The sequence below is a fragment of the Musa acuminata genome, chromosome BXJ2-4, assembly GCF_036884655.1.
Source record: "Musa acuminata AAA Group cultivar baxijiao chromosome BXJ2-4, Cavendish_Baxijiao_AAA, whole genome shotgun sequence".
Classification (NCBI taxonomy): Eukaryota; Viridiplantae; Streptophyta; class Magnoliopsida; order Zingiberales; family Musaceae; genus Musa; species Musa acuminata.
This window is the reverse complement of record NC_088341.1, coordinates 28,323,133-28,341,528: the sequence shown is the minus strand read 5'-3', so window position 1 is coordinate 28,341,528 and position 18,396 is coordinate 28,323,133. Positions and strand designations below refer to the sequence as shown.

General features: G+C 36.1%; 1 long non-coding RNA gene across 1 annotated transcript; it reads right to left on the bottom strand.

The window, feature by feature from the left end:
• Positions 1-3,572: 3,572 nt before the first annotated feature.
• Positions 3,573-12,718, bottom strand: LOC135610207 (uncharacterized). The gene is made up of 3 exons (XR_010486065.1): positions 11,077-12,718; positions 5,566-9,362; positions 3,573-3,851 (listed from the first exon to the last, which is right to left on the bottom strand). It is a non-coding gene; the product is annotated as an uncharacterized LOC135610207 (long non-coding RNA).
• Positions 12,719-18,396: the final 5,678 nt, after the last annotated feature.

The following is an 18,396-nucleotide window of genomic DNA, read 5'->3' as shown; positions in this document are numbered from 1 at the left end:
AAGTTTTTAGTCTGTTCAGAAGCTTAAATGTTACAAAACATTGAATGGAAGTATCAAATTTTGATAAATTTTAAAGAAATTAATTAAATAAAAAATTATAAGTATTTACAATGTGAAAAGAAAGAAAATTATCATTTAAATTCTCAAAAATAGAAAGAGTTGTATTTTTTTTGTCCATTTGAGACTAATTCAAACATTTTCTAAAAGTTCCAACTTGCTTTCTTCAATTATCTCAAACAGTATATGTGGGACTAAATCTTCATTTTTTGGATCAAAATTTCAATTTTTTTCAATTATCTGAATTATATTTTTTGGATCACAATTTCAGTATATGTCAGACACAATTATATTTTTTCAATTAACTCAAGCACAGTATATGTGGGACTAAATCTTCATTTTTTGGATCAAAATTTCAATTTTAAACCTACTTAAAGCTATAATATTACAAAACATTGCATGGAAGCTTCAAATTTTATCAAAACTTAAAGAAATCAAACTTTTAAAAAATAAAATATTTATAATTTTAAAAAATATCATTAAAATTCTCAAAAATTGCAAAAAAATAATATTTTTCATCCATCTAAGACTAATTCGAATGCTTCTTAAAAGTTCCCATTTGTTTTGACAAAGTTTGGACCTATTTACACTGTTTTGAATTTCCCCCACAAATAATGTATGTGGGTGTAAATCTTGGTGTTTTTAGGCCAAAATTTGATTTTAAACTTATTTATATGTTCAGATATTGCAAAACATTTCATGAAAATATCAAATTTTGACAAAATTTGAATAGATTGATGAAATTTAAAAAATAAAAATATTCACAATGTAAAAAATAATAGAAAATTATCATTTAAGTTCTCAAAAAGAAAAAAGTTATATTTTTTTATACTTTTGAGACTAATTTAAATGTTTCTTTAATGTTCCAGCTTGTTTTGATCTGGTTTAGATGGAATTACACTATCTTTTAATTACCCCCAAAAAGTATAATTGGGTCTAAATCTTAGTATTTTTGGACCAAACTTCATAATAGGTTTCATAGAAGCTTAAGTTATAAAATATTCAATGGAAGTATCAAATTTTGATAAAATTTGAAGAAATTAATGAAATTGAAAAATTCAAAGTATTCATAGTGTGAAAAATCACAAAATATCATTTAAATTCTTAAAAATAGAAAAAAATTATTTTTATCTATATAAGATTAATTCCAATGCTTCTTGAAAGTTCCAATTTGTTTTGGCTAGGTTTAGATCGAGTTACACTTTTTGTTAATTGACCTTATAAATGGTGAAAGAAGGTTTAAATCTTTATATTTTTGGACCAAAATTTCAGAATGGGATTTAAAAATATCCAAAAGCTTAAATGTTACAATACATTGCATGGAAGTATCAATTTTTGATAAAATCTGAAGAAATTAAAATATTCAAGATATTCACAATGTGAAAAGACGAGAAAATTATCATTTAAATTCTCAAAATGTAAAAAAAAATATATATTTTTATTTATTTATTTGGGACCACTTCAATTTTTTTTTAAGTTTCAACTTGTTTTGAACTGAGTTATATTATTTTTTAATTGCCCCAAAAATAATATAAGTGGGTCTAAATCTCGGTTTTTTGGGTCAAAATTTTAGAATATGTTTTAAAACTACTTTAGAAGCTCAAATGTTGCAAAATATTACATGGAAGTTTCAAAGTTTGTCAAAATTTAAAGAAATTAAAGCAATTATAAAAATTCAAAGTTTTCACAGTCTAAAAATTCCAAATAATATAATTTAAATTTTTAAAAATATACAAATTATATTTTCTAAAAGTTTTAATTTATTTTGATTAGGTTTAGATCTTAGTTACATTGTTTTTGAATTGCCATCAAAAACAGTTTAAGTGGGATTAAATCTTAGTGTTTTAGGCCAAAATGTCAGAAAAGGTTTTAAACCTATTTAGAAGCTTAGATATTATAAAATATTATATGGAAGTATCAAATGTTGACAAACATTGAAGTAATTTATGAAATTAAAAAATCAAAATATTCACAAAGTGAAAAAATAAATAATTATTATTTAAATTATTAAAAATATAAAAATTATATTTTTGTCTATTTGGGACTAAATTAAATATTTGAAAATGTTAGACGATGTTACACTTATTTACCCCCAAGGACAATGTAAGTGAGTCTAAATCTTTGGTGCTTTTGGACCAAAATTTTATAGTAGGTTTCAAACATATTCAGAGCTTAAATTTACAAATTATTACATGAAAATATCAAATTTTAACAAAATATTAAGAAATTACTGAAATTGAAAAAAATTGAAGTATTCACGATGTGAAAAAAAAAAATCATCATTTAAATCTTAAAAATAGAAAAGTTATATTTTGTTCCATTTGGAACTAATTTAAATATTTTCTAAAAGTTTCAACTTGTTTTGACCAGGTTTAGACCAAGTTATGCTGTTTTTGAATTGCCAAAAATAGCATAAGTGGGTCTAAATTTTTGTGTTTTAGGATCAAAATTTCGAATAGCTTTCAAACCCCTTTAAAAGCTCAAATGTTACTAAACATCGCATGAAAGCTTCAAATTTTATCAAAAATTAAATAATTTATAGAATTTAAAATTTTAACATATTCACGTTATAAGAAAATAAAAATATTATCATTTAAATTATCAAAAATATAAAGTTATATTTTTATTCATTTGGGATTAATTCAAATATTTTTTAAAAGTTCTAGTTGTTAGGATCGGGGTCAGCACTAAGAGGGGGGGGGGTGAATTAGTGCAGCGGTAAAAATTACGTCTTCAAAAAATTTTGTTTGGATTAAAATCGTTTCTGACGTAAAACCGTTTCGTAAAGGTAATACTTCGAAAGTATACTAAGCTATTAAAGAGGTTTGCAATATGTAAATGGTAGGAAGTAAATGCAAACCAGAGTTTTAGAGTGGTTCGGTCAACGGGACCTACATCCACTTTCGGCTTCCTCCTCCGACGAGGTCACCGGCGTCTACTAGAGGCCTTCCTTCAATCGACGAAGGCTAATCATCTTTTACAACTCAGTTCTCCTTTTACTGGGTTTAAGAGATAACCCTTACACCCCCACTCACTCCTCTCTCAAACTATTCTAACACTTTAGATCTTTGAGAGGAGCTCATACAAGATTGCAGCAGTGTTTCTATACTTTTTTTCTCTCAATACTTGTGTGCTTTAACCAGGGATAAGAGAAGTATTTATAGGCTTCAAGTTGATTCAAACTTGGAGCCTAAAACTCTCCCATCTCGGGTTCCCGGGCACGGGCGGTACTACCGCCTGCACTGGGTGGTACCACCGCCCAATGTCAGTTTGACTGACACTACCCTGGGCGGTACCTGTCACACCCCTAAAAATATCCATGATATTTAAAATCTTTCGTCACAACTAACCCAGGATCCAAACACACATTTGAGGTCACTAAGAAAACATTCAAATCAAAAATTTCGCTTGTATAATCTACCAATTCATATCCCTGTGCAATTCATAAACATAGCACACATCACTCGAAAATTTATACCATCTGAACCCGACTCATCAAAATAAAAACCACAATATAAGTCCACAAGTGGGGAAATCTATGCAGTCACCACAATCATCGATTTACCATAAGTTCATATCATTACACAAATTTAATTTAACATTCCAAAACCCTATACATGAGGGATCCTTTAACTTACACAAAATCCACAGGTTTAGATTCATAGTCACATTTCATTAGATGCAAGGTAGCTTATACACAACTACATATATGCTAACAAAAGTTCTGCCCAACGTCTTCTAAACTTTCCACTGCCTCAGCCCATTCTTAACATTTAAGCAAGCGATACGCTATCCTGAAAAATTTATCAACAAACGGGGTGAGCATAAAGAGCTCAGCAAGTGACTAACATATCCATATCAAAATAGTACAATTTCCAAAGAGATACAGTATCAAAACACAAAAGCAGAATATACGATTTCGTATACATAATATCATTAGGAGCAGAATCATAATTGTCCTTTTTAATCATACATATTTGGTTCCTGACAGATGGGGCATAGAGTAATTGGAGCATATCAGAAACAAAGGAAACATATCGGAGCTTATCAATGGCATATAAAATGTTCCAGAACACATCAACGATCTATGGAACATTACGAAGCAAACTCAATAGTGAATGAAGCATTTCAGAGCATATCAAACTCATATGTCGTACAGAAGCTCAAACGTCGTCCTTGACGTTGCAATCATATCATACTTATCCAGAGCACGAACAGAAATAACTCACCAAAACTCTGGATGTCACATCAAACATATAGAGGGTGTAGTGGGATCTCAGTCAGAATGTGATTCATCCATTTCTGAATGACCACCTGACAAAAGTCTCCCACGTCTGGGAGCTCCATCCACCCACGTCTAGGTGAAGTCAGAGGGGGCCGGCAGAGCATCGCAGGCTCTATGCATAACTCCCTTTACCATTTCTGGCAAAGGTTCACAACTCCCTTTACCATTTCTGGCAAAGGTTCACAACTCCCTTTACCATTTCTGGCAAAGGTTCACAACTCCCTTTACCATTTCTGGCAAAGGTTCACAATATCCCACACACCAGAGTACAAGAAGGCAGTTTCAACAATAAGCAGCATATAACGGAAGCACACGCGGAACAACCAAACGTACATGTGCCTTTTCAAAACAATGATGCAAGGAACAAATCTCTCACAAAAGTATTCATTTTAGGAAAGAATTGAAAGCAAGAGTGTACAGGGATTCCAAGCAATCATAATCAGCTCAATTCCAATAAGAAGGTTAGACAAATTCAGATATCCAAAGGAATGGAACCAAATACGCGAAATCGACCAAAGCTCGATTTCGGACAGAATTCCAGTGGCACATCAACAAATATTTTAGAGTAACAATTATGCTCCAATACCCATAATAAGGCTATGGTCGAATCATATATCAATCTATATTAAGATGGAACAGATTTCATATGAAACAGGGCTCCCAACACTGAGTTACCTCTGATTTGGTAACACAAGGTCAAAATCACAATCACTGTGTTACAGAATTTATAGGGTCGGAATCAACAGACGATAGGGTGGGCAATTTAACTCCAAAATTTTCAAACTATATGTCAAAAGAGAGAATTTCAAGTCTACTTTCAAATAAAATCAGTTTGATACAAATCAGAATTTTCAACAGGAAGTTATAGGCGTTTTAGTATCGAAAGGTCAGAAATCTGAACTCTGTTTTACAGCGTCTATAGGCTCTTTTGAAACAAATTTTTGGGTAAGTATTCGGTGTCCAAAATCTACAAAATCGGTGTCAAAAGAAACACATACGAGTCTAATTTCAAACAAAATAGTTCCTGCCTGAATTCTCATTCTATATTAAAACTTATAGCCGAAACAGTGCTTAGGGGTCAGTTTACCGAAAGACTTTCAGAATCCAATGGTTTAAGTCCAAAGAGAGATATATCAGTCTCTAAATAGAAATCTTCCAATTTATTTTGAATCAACATAAAAACAGAGTCAAATACTTATGTAGGATGGGGTTAGAACACTTGCCTTTGCAAATTTTGACCCGAAGATCCAAAGAAGGTGCCAACCCAAATCCTTCTACTTTTCCTCCGTGTCCTCTCTCTGTTTCGTTTTGTGCTCCCGTTTTCTTCCTTTCTTCGCAACTACACCACGTGTCGAACATCGAGGCACAGTCACCTGCTCTCTCTTACTCTCATTCCTTCTTTTTCTTTCCCAAACGCAGCTGTCACAGCCGCCGCCGCTGCCGCTGCCACAATCGCAGCCCCTTCCACCGCACTAACTTCCTTCCTCCCTTCTCTCGCAGACATAACTGCTGCATACGCAGTCGCTGCCGCTGCGGCCGCAATCCCGTCCACAGCCCCTTTTTCCCCCCTTTCCTTTCTTTTCTTTCCCAGCTGCAACTGCCGCAGTCGCAGTCGCAGTCGCAGCCATGGCCGCAGCCACCACAACCGCAGCCTCTTCTTCCTCTCCTTCTCTTCCAGCTGCTGCTGCCACCCCTTCTCCTCTTCCTCTCTTCTTCCTCTCCTTCCCTTTCTCTTCTCCTTCCTTTCCTTCTCTTTTTTCCCAGCTGCAACTGCTGCAGTCGCGGCCACAGCCACGACCACAACCTCTTCTTCCTCCCCTGCTCATCTTCCTCTCCTTCTTCTCTTCCAACTGCAGCTGCCATCGCCGCAGCCGCAGCCCCTTCTTTCCCTTCTCTTCTTCCTCTCCTTCCCTTCTTCCTTTCTTTTCTTCTTCTCCTCTTCTTCTTTTCCTCCCCAACGCCACACACCTCCTCGCTGCAGCCTTGCCTCTTCCTCTTCTCCTCTTCCCTTTTCCTCCCCAACGCCACACACCTCCTCTTCTTCTTCTTCTTCTTCTTCTTCCTCCCCTTCTTCCTCCCGGCGTCACACACACCCTCTCCTCTGTTTCCTCTGCAGGGAACAGAGGTATCACAACCTCTTCTCCTGCTTCCCCTTTCCTCCCCAACGCCACACACCTCCTCTTCTTCTTCTTCTTCTTCTCCTTCCTCCCCTTCTTCTTCCCGGCGTCACACACACCCTCTCCTCTGTTTCCTCTGCAGGGAACAGAGGTATCACAACCTCTTCTCCTGCTTCCCCTTCTCCTTCTCTTCCTCTTCTTCTTCTTCTGCTCTTCTCCTACACGTCACCCCACACGTCTCCTCTGTTTCCACCTGCAGGAAACAGAGGTGCTGCAGCCCTAGCTGCTGCCACCTCTCGCTCCACTCCGTCTTCCCTCTCTTTTCCCTCTTCTTCTCCTTCTCTTCTTTCTCCTCTTCCCTTTTTCCTCCCCAACGCCACGCACATCCTCTCCTCTGTTTCCACCTGCGGAAAACAGAGGTGCTGCAGCCCTAGCTGCTGCAGCTGCCTCTCTTCCTCCTCTCCATCTTCCCTCTCTTCTACTTCTTCTTTTTTTTTTTCTCTTCTCCCTCTTCTTCCTCTCTTCTTTTCCCTCTTCTTCTCTTCTCCCTCTACTTCTCTTCTTCTTCTCCCCACGCCCCACCGCTTCTCTCTGTTTCTCGAAGAAACAGAGAGAGCGTGGGAGGCGGTGGGATAAAACCGAAGTTTTCGGTTTTCTTTATTTTCTTCTTTTTACAACTTAACAGTTTAGTCCTTGAAATTTTCATATTTACATATAGGTCCTCCGATTTATAAATAAATCTTTATTAATAAGTTTCAAAAGTGAGGGATATTACACTCTCCCCTCCTTAAAAGAAAATTTAGTCCTCTAAATTGATCATAGCTCAATCGATGAAAAGATGAGGATTATGATATCTTTATTTCCTCCTCCTGCTCTTAAATAGTTTCATCAATACAATACAATTACATAGTTATCCACGAGTGACCGAAATATTCTCCTCCTTGATCCTTAATAGACGGTAACCCGACCTTCAATCAATTTCTAAAAATACTTGCGCACCCTACAGTTAATCAAGCATGTCGTTACTTCAGGAAATACTCATTTTTTTATGGTCACCTGATTCAATTGTCTATAATCATTACAAAGCCTCAATGTTCCATACATCTTTTTAACTAACACCGGAGCACCCCATGATGAAATATTAAGCCAAATAAAATCCTCATTTAATAATCCTTGTAGTTGCTTTTCCAATTCCACTTACTCAAATGATATCTTTCTGTAGAGAGGCTTAGATATTGGGATTGTCCCAAGGACCAAATCAAAAGCAAGATCACATTTGGAGATAATCCAAACAAGTCATCCTGGGATACATTAGGCAAGGAGATAAATAATGTCCAATACTCTCAAAATAAAAGATCGGCTGATCAAATATGCAAAAAGTGATCATTGGTTATATACCAATCCATACTGGTATGATAAGAAGATAGCCAATCCATACCAAGTATAATATCATAACTCCAAATCTCTAGGAGAACTAAATCAGCAAAGTTCAAGTTCTCCAACAAAAATCAGACAAGAGGACCAGATTCAAGTTCGTTATCAAAGAATCTCCAATGATTGTACTTACATATAGCACATAATGTAGTGGTCTAGGTTGAATACCCAAGTGATAGGCAAAATATTCCGAATCAAATCATAGATGGGACCCATGGTCAAACAAATATTTGCATTCTTTCATAAACATATATAATACCTTTGACCACTAATTCATAAGTTTCAGAATCATATTCAGTAATAGCATACACTCTGACATGGGCTGATGATTTATGAGGCAGTGACTCTTTCTTATTGTTCAAAGGGCAGTCTTTTATTTTATGATCCAACTTTCTACAAGCAAAATAGACTCCAATCACCCGAAACACAAATTTGTTTCATAATTTAACTTATAATTCACACATGATTAAGTCTTTTATGGTGACTTCCCATTTCAAATCCAAATGCCTTGACCCTCTTGTTATTATTTTCTGATTCATTTCCAATCATATTTTTATTGGTAACTTGTCCTTATCATCTTGCCACTGATCTCCAAAAATTCTTTTCATTTTTCCCATTAATGATCAGCCTCTACATCCAATATAAGGTGGCAAAAGAAATCGTTTGATTATCAGAACAATTTTGTACATCGAATATCTTCTCTATTCGCATCATTCATTTTTCTGCCACCAATGAAATTAGGTCCACTATGCTTCTGCTGCGCCACTCTGATTCAATATCCCAAATCAATCCTTTCATTCCTCTTAATTAATCAGAAACAAATGAAATAGGAGGACCAAATGTCCTCGTCATCCCAGATTCCTAAATCATCAAAAGAACATTTTCTTTGATCAATCTCTAAATGATAGTCAATAAACCTCAAAAAAACATAATATTCTTAGTGATTCTCAAATCATGCTCTGATACCACCTCTGTCACACCCCTAAAAATATCCATGATATTTAAAATCTTTCGTCACAACTAACCCAGGATCCAAACACACATTTGAGGTCACTAAGAAAACATTCAAATCAAAAATTTCGCTTCTATAATCTACCAATTCATATCCCTGTGCAATTCATAAACATAGCACACATCACTCGAAAATTTATACCATCTGAACCCGACTCATCAAAATAAAAACCACAATATAAGTCCACAAGTGGGGAAATCTATGCAGTCACCACAATCATCGATTTACCATAAGTTCATATCATTACACAAATTTAATTTAACATTCCAAAACCCTATACATGAGGGATCCTTTAACTTACACAAAATCCACAGGTTTAGATTCATAGTCACATTTCATTAGATGCAAGGTAGCTTATACACAACTACATATATGCTAACAAAAGTTCTGCCCAACGTCTTCTAAACTTTCCACTGCCTCAGCCCATTCTTAACATTTAAGCAAGCGATACGCTATCCTGAAAAATTTATCAACAAACGGGGTGAGCATAAAGAGCTCAGCAAGTGACTAACATATCCATATCAAAATAGTACAATTTCCAAAGAGATACAGTATCAAAACACAAAAGCAGAATATACGATTTCGTATACATAATATCATTAGGAGCAGAATCATAATTGTCCTTTTTAATCATACATATTTGGTTCCTGACAGATGGGGCATAGAGTAATTGGAGCATATCAGAAACAAAGGAAACATATCGGAGCTTATCAATGGCATATAAAATGTTCCAGAACACATCAACGATCTATGGAACATTACGAAGCAAACTCAATAGTGAATGAAGCATTTCAGAGCATATCAAACTCATATGTCGTACAGAAGCTCAAACGTCGTCCTTGACGTTGCAATCATATCATACTTATCCAGAGCACGAACAGAAATAACTCACCAAAACTCTGGATGTCACATCAAACATATAGAGGGTGTAGTGGGATCTCAGTCAGAATGTGATTCATCCATTTCTGAATGACCACCTGACAAAAGTCTCCCACGTCTGGGAGCTCCATCCACCCACGTCTAGGTGAAGTCAGAGGGGGCCGGCAGAGCATCGCAGGCTCTATGCATAACTCCCTTTACCATTTCTGGCAAAGGTTCACAACTCCCTTTACCATTTCTGGCAAAGGTTCACAACTCCCTTTACCATTTCTGGCAAAGGTTCACAACTCCCTTTACCATTTCTGGCAAAGGTTCACAATATCCCACACACCAGAGTACAAGAAGGCAGTTTCAACAATAAGCAGCATATAACGGAAGCACACGCGGAACAACCAAACGTACATGTGCCTTTTCAAAACAATGATGCAAGGAACAAATCTCTCACAAAAGTATTCATTTTAGGAAAGAATTGAAAGCAAGAGTGTACAGGGATTCCAAGCAATCATAATCAGCTCAATTCCAATAAGAAGGTTAGACAAATTCAGATATCCAAAGGAATGGAACCAAATACGCGAAATCGACCAAAGCTCGATTTCGGACAGAATTCCAGTGGCACATCAACAAATATTTTAGAGTAACAATTATGCTCCAATACCCATAATAAGGCTATGGTCGAATCATATATCAATCTATATTAAGATGGAACAGATTTCATATGAAACAGGGCTCCCAACACTGAGTTACCTCTGATTTGGTAACACAAGGTCAAAATCACAATCACTGTGTTACAGAATTTATAGGGTCGGAATCAACAGACGATAGGGTGGGCAATTTAACTCCAAAATTTTCAAACTATATGTCAAAAGAGAGAATTTCAAGTCTACTTTCAAATAAAATCAGTTTGATACAAATCAGAATTTTCAACAGGAAGTTATAGGCGTTTTAGTATCGAAAGGTCAGAAATCTGAACTCTGTTTTACAGCGTCTATAGGCTCTTTTGAAACAAATTTTTGGGTAAGTATTCGGTGTCCAAAATCTACAAAATCGGTGTCAAAAGAAACACATACGAGTCTAATTTCAAACAAAATAGTTCCTGCCTGAATTCTCATTCTATATTAAAACTTATAGCCGAAACAGTGCTTAGGGGTCAGTTTACCGAAAGACTTTCAGAATCCAATGGTTTAAGTCCAAAGAGAGATATATCAGTCTCTAAATAGAAATCTTCCAATTTATTTTGAATCAACATAAAAACAGAGTCAAATACTTATGTAGGATGGGGTTAGAACACTTGCCTTTGCAAATTTTGACCCGAAGATCCAAAGAAGGTGCCAACCCAAATCCTTCTACTTTTCCTCCGTGTCCTCTCTCTGTTTCGTTTTGTGCTCCCGTTTTCTTCCTTTCTTCGCAACTACACCACGTGTCGAACATCGAGGCACAGTCACCTGCTCTCTCTTACTCTCATTCCTTCTTTTTCTTTCCCAAACGCAGCTGTCACAGCCGCCGCCGCTGCCGCTGCCACAATCGCAGCCCCTTCCACCGCACTAACTTCCTTCCTCCCTTCTCTCGCAGACATAACTGCTGCATACGCAGTCGCTGCCGCTGCGGCCGCAATCCCGTCCACAGCCCCTTTTTCCCCCCTTTCCTTTCTTTTCTTTCCCAGCTGCAACTGCCGCAGTCGCAGTCGCAGTCGCAGCCATGGCCGCAGCCACCACAACCGCAGCCTCTTCTTCCTCTCCTTCTCTTCCAGCTGCTGCTGCCACCCCTTCTCCTCTTCCTCTCTTCTTCCTCTCCTTCCCTTTCTCTTCTCCTTCCTTTCCTTCTCTTTTTTCCCAGCTGCAACTGCTGCAGTCGCGGCCACAGCCACGACCACAACCTCTTCTTCCTCCCCTGCTCATCTTCCTCTCCTTCTTCTCTTCCAACTGCAGCTGCCATCGCCGCAGCCGCAGCCCCTTCTTTCCCTTCTCTTCTTCCTCTCCTTCCCTTCTTCCTTTCTTTTCTTCTTCTCCTCTTCTTCTTTTCCTCCCCAACGCCACACACCTCCTCGCTGCAGCCTTGCCTCTTCCTCTTCTCCTCTTCCCTTTTCCTCCCCAACGCCACACACCTCCTCTTCTTCTTCTTCTTCTTCTTCTTCCTCCCCTTCTTCCTCCCGGCGTCACACACACCCTCTCCTCTGTTTCCTCTGCAGGGAACAGAGGTATCACAACCTCTTCTCCTGCTTCCCCTTTCCTCCCCAACGCCACACACCTCCTCTTCTTCTTCTTCTTCTTCTCCTTCCTCCCCTTCTTCTTCCCGGCGTCACACACACCCTCTCCTCTGTTTCCTCTGCAGGGAACAGAGGTATCACAACCTCTTCTCCTGCTTCCCCTTCTCCTTCTCTTCCTCTTCTTCTTCTTCTGCTCTTCTCCTACACGTCACCCCACACGTCTCCTCTGTTTCCACCTGCAGGAAACAGAGGTGCTGCAGCCCTAGCTGCTGCCACCTCTCGCTCCACTCCGTCTTCCCTCTCTTTTCCCTCTTCTTCTCCTTCTCTTCTTTCTCCTCTTCCCTTTTTCCTCCCCAACGCCACGCACATCCTCTCCTCTGTTTCCACCTGCGGAAAACAGAGGTGCTGCAGCCCTAGCTGCTGCAGCTGCCTCTCTTCCTCCTCTCCATCTTCCCTCTCTTCTACTTCTTCTTTTTTTTTTTCTCTTCTCCCTCTTCTTCCTCTCTTCTTTTCCCTCTTCTTCTCTTCTCCCTCTACTTCTCTTCTTCTTCTCCCCACGCCCCACCGCTTCTCTCTGTTTCTCGAAGAAACAGAGAGAGCGTGGGAGGCGGTGGGATAAAACCGAAGTTTTCGGTTTTCTTTATTTTCTTCTTTTTACAACTTAACAGTTTAGTCCTTGAAATTTTCATATTTACATATAGGTCCTCCGATTTATAAATAAATCTTTATTAATAAGTTTCAAAAGTGAGGGATATTACAGTACCATCACCCAAGTCTGGTGGTACTACTGCCTAGGGTGCAGTGCTAGGCAGTACCACTGCCCAGACTGGCGGTACCACCGCCTGAAACATTCTTGAAGACTGTGCCACGATGGTGAGACTCCTTGGGGCATTGTTTGGGTCTCTTATTGGGCCCAACACAATTCTTACATGGGCCTAGCTGGCCCCTAATTGGGTTGGCCCAAATTCAAGCCCAATTACGTGTTAACTACGAAATCCTAAGATATTTGCTAAGCTAAACAAGTCCCTATGTCATTCTTCTAGCGAGCTTCCAATGAACTTCCGACGATCTCTCAGCAATGTTCCAGTGGACTCCCGATAAGCTCTTGGACTTCACGAAGATCTTCTTGGCGAGTTCTAACAAGCTTCTCTAGCAAGCTCCGCGACTTCTCGGCTGGTTCCGCCAGAACTTCCGACGAACTCTCGAACTCCCAACGTCATTACGTCCTTGACTTCGAAACTTCATTTTGCTTCATGCCTTGCTATCGTAGTTAATCCTACACATGTAAAAACACACTTCGATCTAGACAATTAATACTAAGCATTAATCAAGTTGTCCGGCATGTCATTGGTCCCTCGACACTTCATCCGATTCTTTGGCGCATCGTCCGATCTTGCGGCCTATTGCCCAATCGGCCAATTGACTCCGCAACTCCAATATCTTTGGCGCAATATATGCTCTTCTTGGCCCGATGCCCAAATCCACGACCCGAAGCTTTTTCTCGATACGTCGACCGTTCCACCGACCCAACGTCCAATCTTCTGACATGTTTTCCCCCGACACAACATGATTCTTCTTGTTTTAATTGTTTCATCTTAATCGAAGCATCCTGTGTCACTCAAAACACGTATTAAAACATAAAGACATATCAATTGGTTTTATCATCAAAATACGAGATTCAACACTAGTTTGTTTTGATTATGTTTAGACCTAGTTACACTATTTTTTTTGAATTAGTGTAAGTGGTTCTAAATCTTGATTTCTTTGAATCAAAAGTTATCTCAGGTGATGAGAACATAATTTTTTTCTTTTTGAGAATTTATATGATAATGTTTTGATATTTTATAGATAAATTTAATAACTTAACGATCAAAATCCATAAAAACTATTTATTAAATATTTAATTTTAAATTTTATTAAGAGTAAAATTTTATTTTGAAGTTTTTCTATACATTTAAAATATTTATATTATATATTTTTATTTTAAAATATATAAATATCATTATATTATTAATTACCTTATAGTTAATAAAATTACTTTTTAGTTTATTATTTATAATTTTGTAATCTAAAGTAATTATTTATGTAATTATTTTTTATTTTTGTTAATATAAATTGATATATATTAATTAATTATTTAGTATAATTTATTTTAAATCGATCCAAATTTTAGATTGGTTCAAATTGTAAAGAGGAGAGAGAATATACAACTTTTAAGGAAAAAGATAAAAAGTGGTTTGGAGTTACTTTTATTATTTTGAAAATTTGAGGTTTTCTATGAGAATTTTTGAAAAAGATACTGTATTTTAAAAAATAAGGAGTTTTTCTAAAAAAATTGTCTAAGAATATTTTTTGCACTTTTTTTTTTTGGAAAATATCCTCTTTTTAATCTTTCTTAAAGGGCATCCTCTATTTGACATTATTTCTAAAATATCTTGCTAACAAGACAACTAGCGCAGTATTGGTTACACCCTATGAACCAATCTATAAAGCAAAACAATCTAGATTTATACTATCATTTATAATATTTTTTAGGCTTATAGTATTTTTAATAACTCCACTAAATCACTATATGCCTATTCAAAAATACTATAATTGAGATAAATAGACTTAAAATTCAATAAAATAAACTCTATATAAAAATAGGATTTCAAATAGGTATAATTATTGGTTTGAACAACCAAATAGGGAGACTTATATATCAATTGAATAGCCAAAGGATTATAATTAAAAAAAAAACAATGAGACAAATGAGATCAAAACAAAAAATAAATCGACTCATATGTAAAAATAAAATTTCAAATAGACATCCTTATTCGTTTAGGAATATTTACAACCAAATAGAGAGATTTCCATATATAAGTATATCAACATCAAAATATAGTAAGTCTATTTAAAATATATTATAATTAAATAATTAGACTAATTTACCCTATGAACTAATCTATAGTAAAATAGGAGATATTTTTGAAAAAGGTACCTTTTGGAAAACTAAAAAGAAAAAAACTTTTATAAAAAATTTACCTTTTTTTTTTTTCTTCTAAGCATATATAAGTATTATATTGGACTCAATAGTATTCTACCAACCATTCTAATGTTTGTGTTGCTTAGTCTTCTTGGTCCATTATTGTCTTGGTGCATACACATGGTACAGTGAGAGAGGTCCGCTTTCCTCGCACCGTTCGTTCTGTCTTAAAATTGCTAAGCCACGTTATATTTGTGGCTTATTGTGATGCACATCAGAGGGTGCTTCAGTTGCTTTCTATTGGATTAAAAATGCAAGACTGTTTGGGGCTGACATGAAGGTTAATTTCTCGCAATCAACTTTGAAACATAGACTAGTCAGTGAGAGAAAAGTTTGGAGTCATATCCCTTATACTATCATGCAATGTAGCTGTTCTTCCCCAAAGTTTACTAGGAAACAAATATTACACTAGACCAAATAATCGTGTGAAGAAAAAGGAAATAAAATATGAAAAATAATATTGTTTAAATATTCTCCGAAATTATCACCTCAAGATTCATAAAAATGAATTCATAATTTTTTTTGACAAAAGAATAAGTCTTCTTCATGCACTGTAAATTTGAAAGAGAAGCTAAAAATGTAAATGTGAAAGAAAATAAATAAGAAAAACTATGAGAAAGATAAAAATACAGGATAAAAGCGAGTCAATGAGAGAGGACGAAATATAATACCTATGAAAAAAAAAGATTGATGACTTGTTTATATTGATTAGTAACTAACAACAATGGCTTACTGCAGTCTTAGCGATAGATAGTAACTCTGAGGTCAAAACATGTTGCTATATTACGATTAGTAAAGTGTCCTTTCAGTCCACGTTAGCACACATGCGTAATTGCGAATAGCGAAGCTACTTTGGTCACTTCGCACGTGCTTATGTCATCACTAATTATTGCAGCCATTCAGGTTGGGATAATTAAGGGAAAAGGGTTGATTTAGTACGGCCACGAGTTGAAAGATAGATAGTACGTCGTTGTTATTGTCGTAAACGTGCGCCCTTCTTCCTCTCTTCCCATGTCATTGTCGTAAACGTGCGCTACCAATGGGCCACTCGAATTGGATGGAGCGGAAAGCTTCGTCCAGCTATTAGAAATTTGAGCTCCTCCTTTCATTATCTTAACCTTATTATATCTGAATCTTATATCTATTCATCTATGACATGTAAAAACACCGAGAGAATACATCGTCCTTCCAACCCTCGCCCACTTGATTTGGAGAAGTGAGAAGCCTCCGTCCACCGAGTAAAAACTTCAAAGCGCATGTGGGAATGGATGTCAACCCGTCCAAGAAAGTCTCTTACCCTTTTTTTGTCTTTTTTTGGGTCTCAGATCAGAATTACAAACCTTTAGATTGGGATAACATGGGGAAGAAGAAGGTATGGATGACCACGTTGTGGGTTTGAAGAAGACAACGGGAGAAAAGGATTGCCCTTATTGGGACAAACCACAGCTACGATTTCAGTGGAAGTAGGAGTTTTAGCGATGGCAGGTGAGGCGAGAGGACACCGTCCATGGAACCGAGGCCTCTCTTCTCCCACTTCTTGTCACATCGCTCCCTAGTTTTGGGCCACGTTTGATTTCCATTTGATAAACTTCAGAACGATTCCAACGCATTACCAACTCTACTATTTCTTTTTTTGAAGTTTGGAGTAAAAAAGATGTTAGGATATATATAAAAGTATTTTTGACCTCATATATAAATTATTGGTGTGATAATGATGTACCAAATTCATTTACCAAATATCGATGTAATGTAAGCCTGTATATATGACATTTTCAGTTAAAAAGCAATAATCTAAACTAGACTGCCTGAGAATAATCCAAGTAACAGATAAAGTTTATCATGAGTGCTCCTCTTTTGGGTTCATTATTCAGAATCTTTAGGGAGAAATGTTGAGATCTTTATAATTTCACATGAGGACATGTTTTTCTATTATTTGGCGAAAGAGTCACAATGAAGATGAATGAACTTCAGATACATACTTGTTTTCCCATTTGTATGGAGTGGAATGAATGATAAAAATTTGAGAAATGACCCCTTTATAATATTTTCATTTAGATACTGTGTTTTTTTGTATTTGAATGAGAACACTATAATGGCATTCCAAAATAATTTTTTTATGATTTATATGAAATACAACAATGCAAATTATATCCTATTGCATTTGTCGACATTGTATGGAGTGGAATAAATGATAAGACTTTGGGAAATGATCTTTTTACAATTTTTTTCTACTTAGATTCAGTGTTTTTTGTATATGAATGAAAACACTATAATGACGTTCCAAAATATCATAAATGACTTTTTATAACCAATATAAATTGTATGGAGTGTAATGAATGATAAGGATTTAGGAAATGATCCCTTTATAATGTTTCTTCGTTCAGATACAATGTTTAACAACTATATCAATCAGGACTTATGTGGGTTTTATCACAATGTTTTACTATGTTTTATATTAAAACAGTGTAAATGTTAACTTATTACAGTGTAATGCTGTGGTTTACTGTGTTGAATAATCACAGATATTGACATACATCACAGTGCTTTACTATGTTCCTGTACTAGAATATAGTGTATTACTATGGTTTACTGTGTTTCTGTGCTATGTATTACAATATTTTACAGTGTTTTTACTTTGGAACACAGTGTTTTTGAGATGACTAATAAAACACTGTAAAGATATCATAAAACACTATAACGATATCGTAACGTCTAACAAAACACTTTAAATATAACCAACAATCTATCAAATATGTAATGATAGAATCCAATACTGACTTCATAGTATTTCTGTGCTGGAAAACTATGTTTTTGTGATGTCTAGCAAAACATTGTATCAATATCGTAAAATACTATAATAATATTATCGTAACGTCTAACAAAACACTGTAAATGTAACCAGCAACTTGTCAAACATATAATAATATAAATGTTTTCAAACAAATAGAATCCAATGCTGACTTCTTTAAGTGCTTTACGGTGTTTCTGTGCTAGAATACAATGTTTTTACGATGTCTAGAAAAACATTGTAATGATATCGTAAAACACTATAATGATATTATAACGTCTAGCAAAGTATTATACATATAACCGATGGCCTCTCAAATGTATAACATAAACCAGTAATGACTTCACTCAGTGCTTTATAGTGTTTCTGTGTCCCAATACAATGTTATTGTGACGGGGCGCAAGAGGAGAAGCCATGTGCTTAAAAACATTGTAAGGCGAGAGAGAGGAGATGAAGGGCCAGTCTAAATCTTAGATTGACTGATAGGGAGTGAATAATCAATCCATAAGGTAATGGGAGAAACAGTGTTGGTATTGATGCAGATGTATATCCAATCAGATAGAGAACACAAACTATGAACTCTTTTCTAGGTCCAA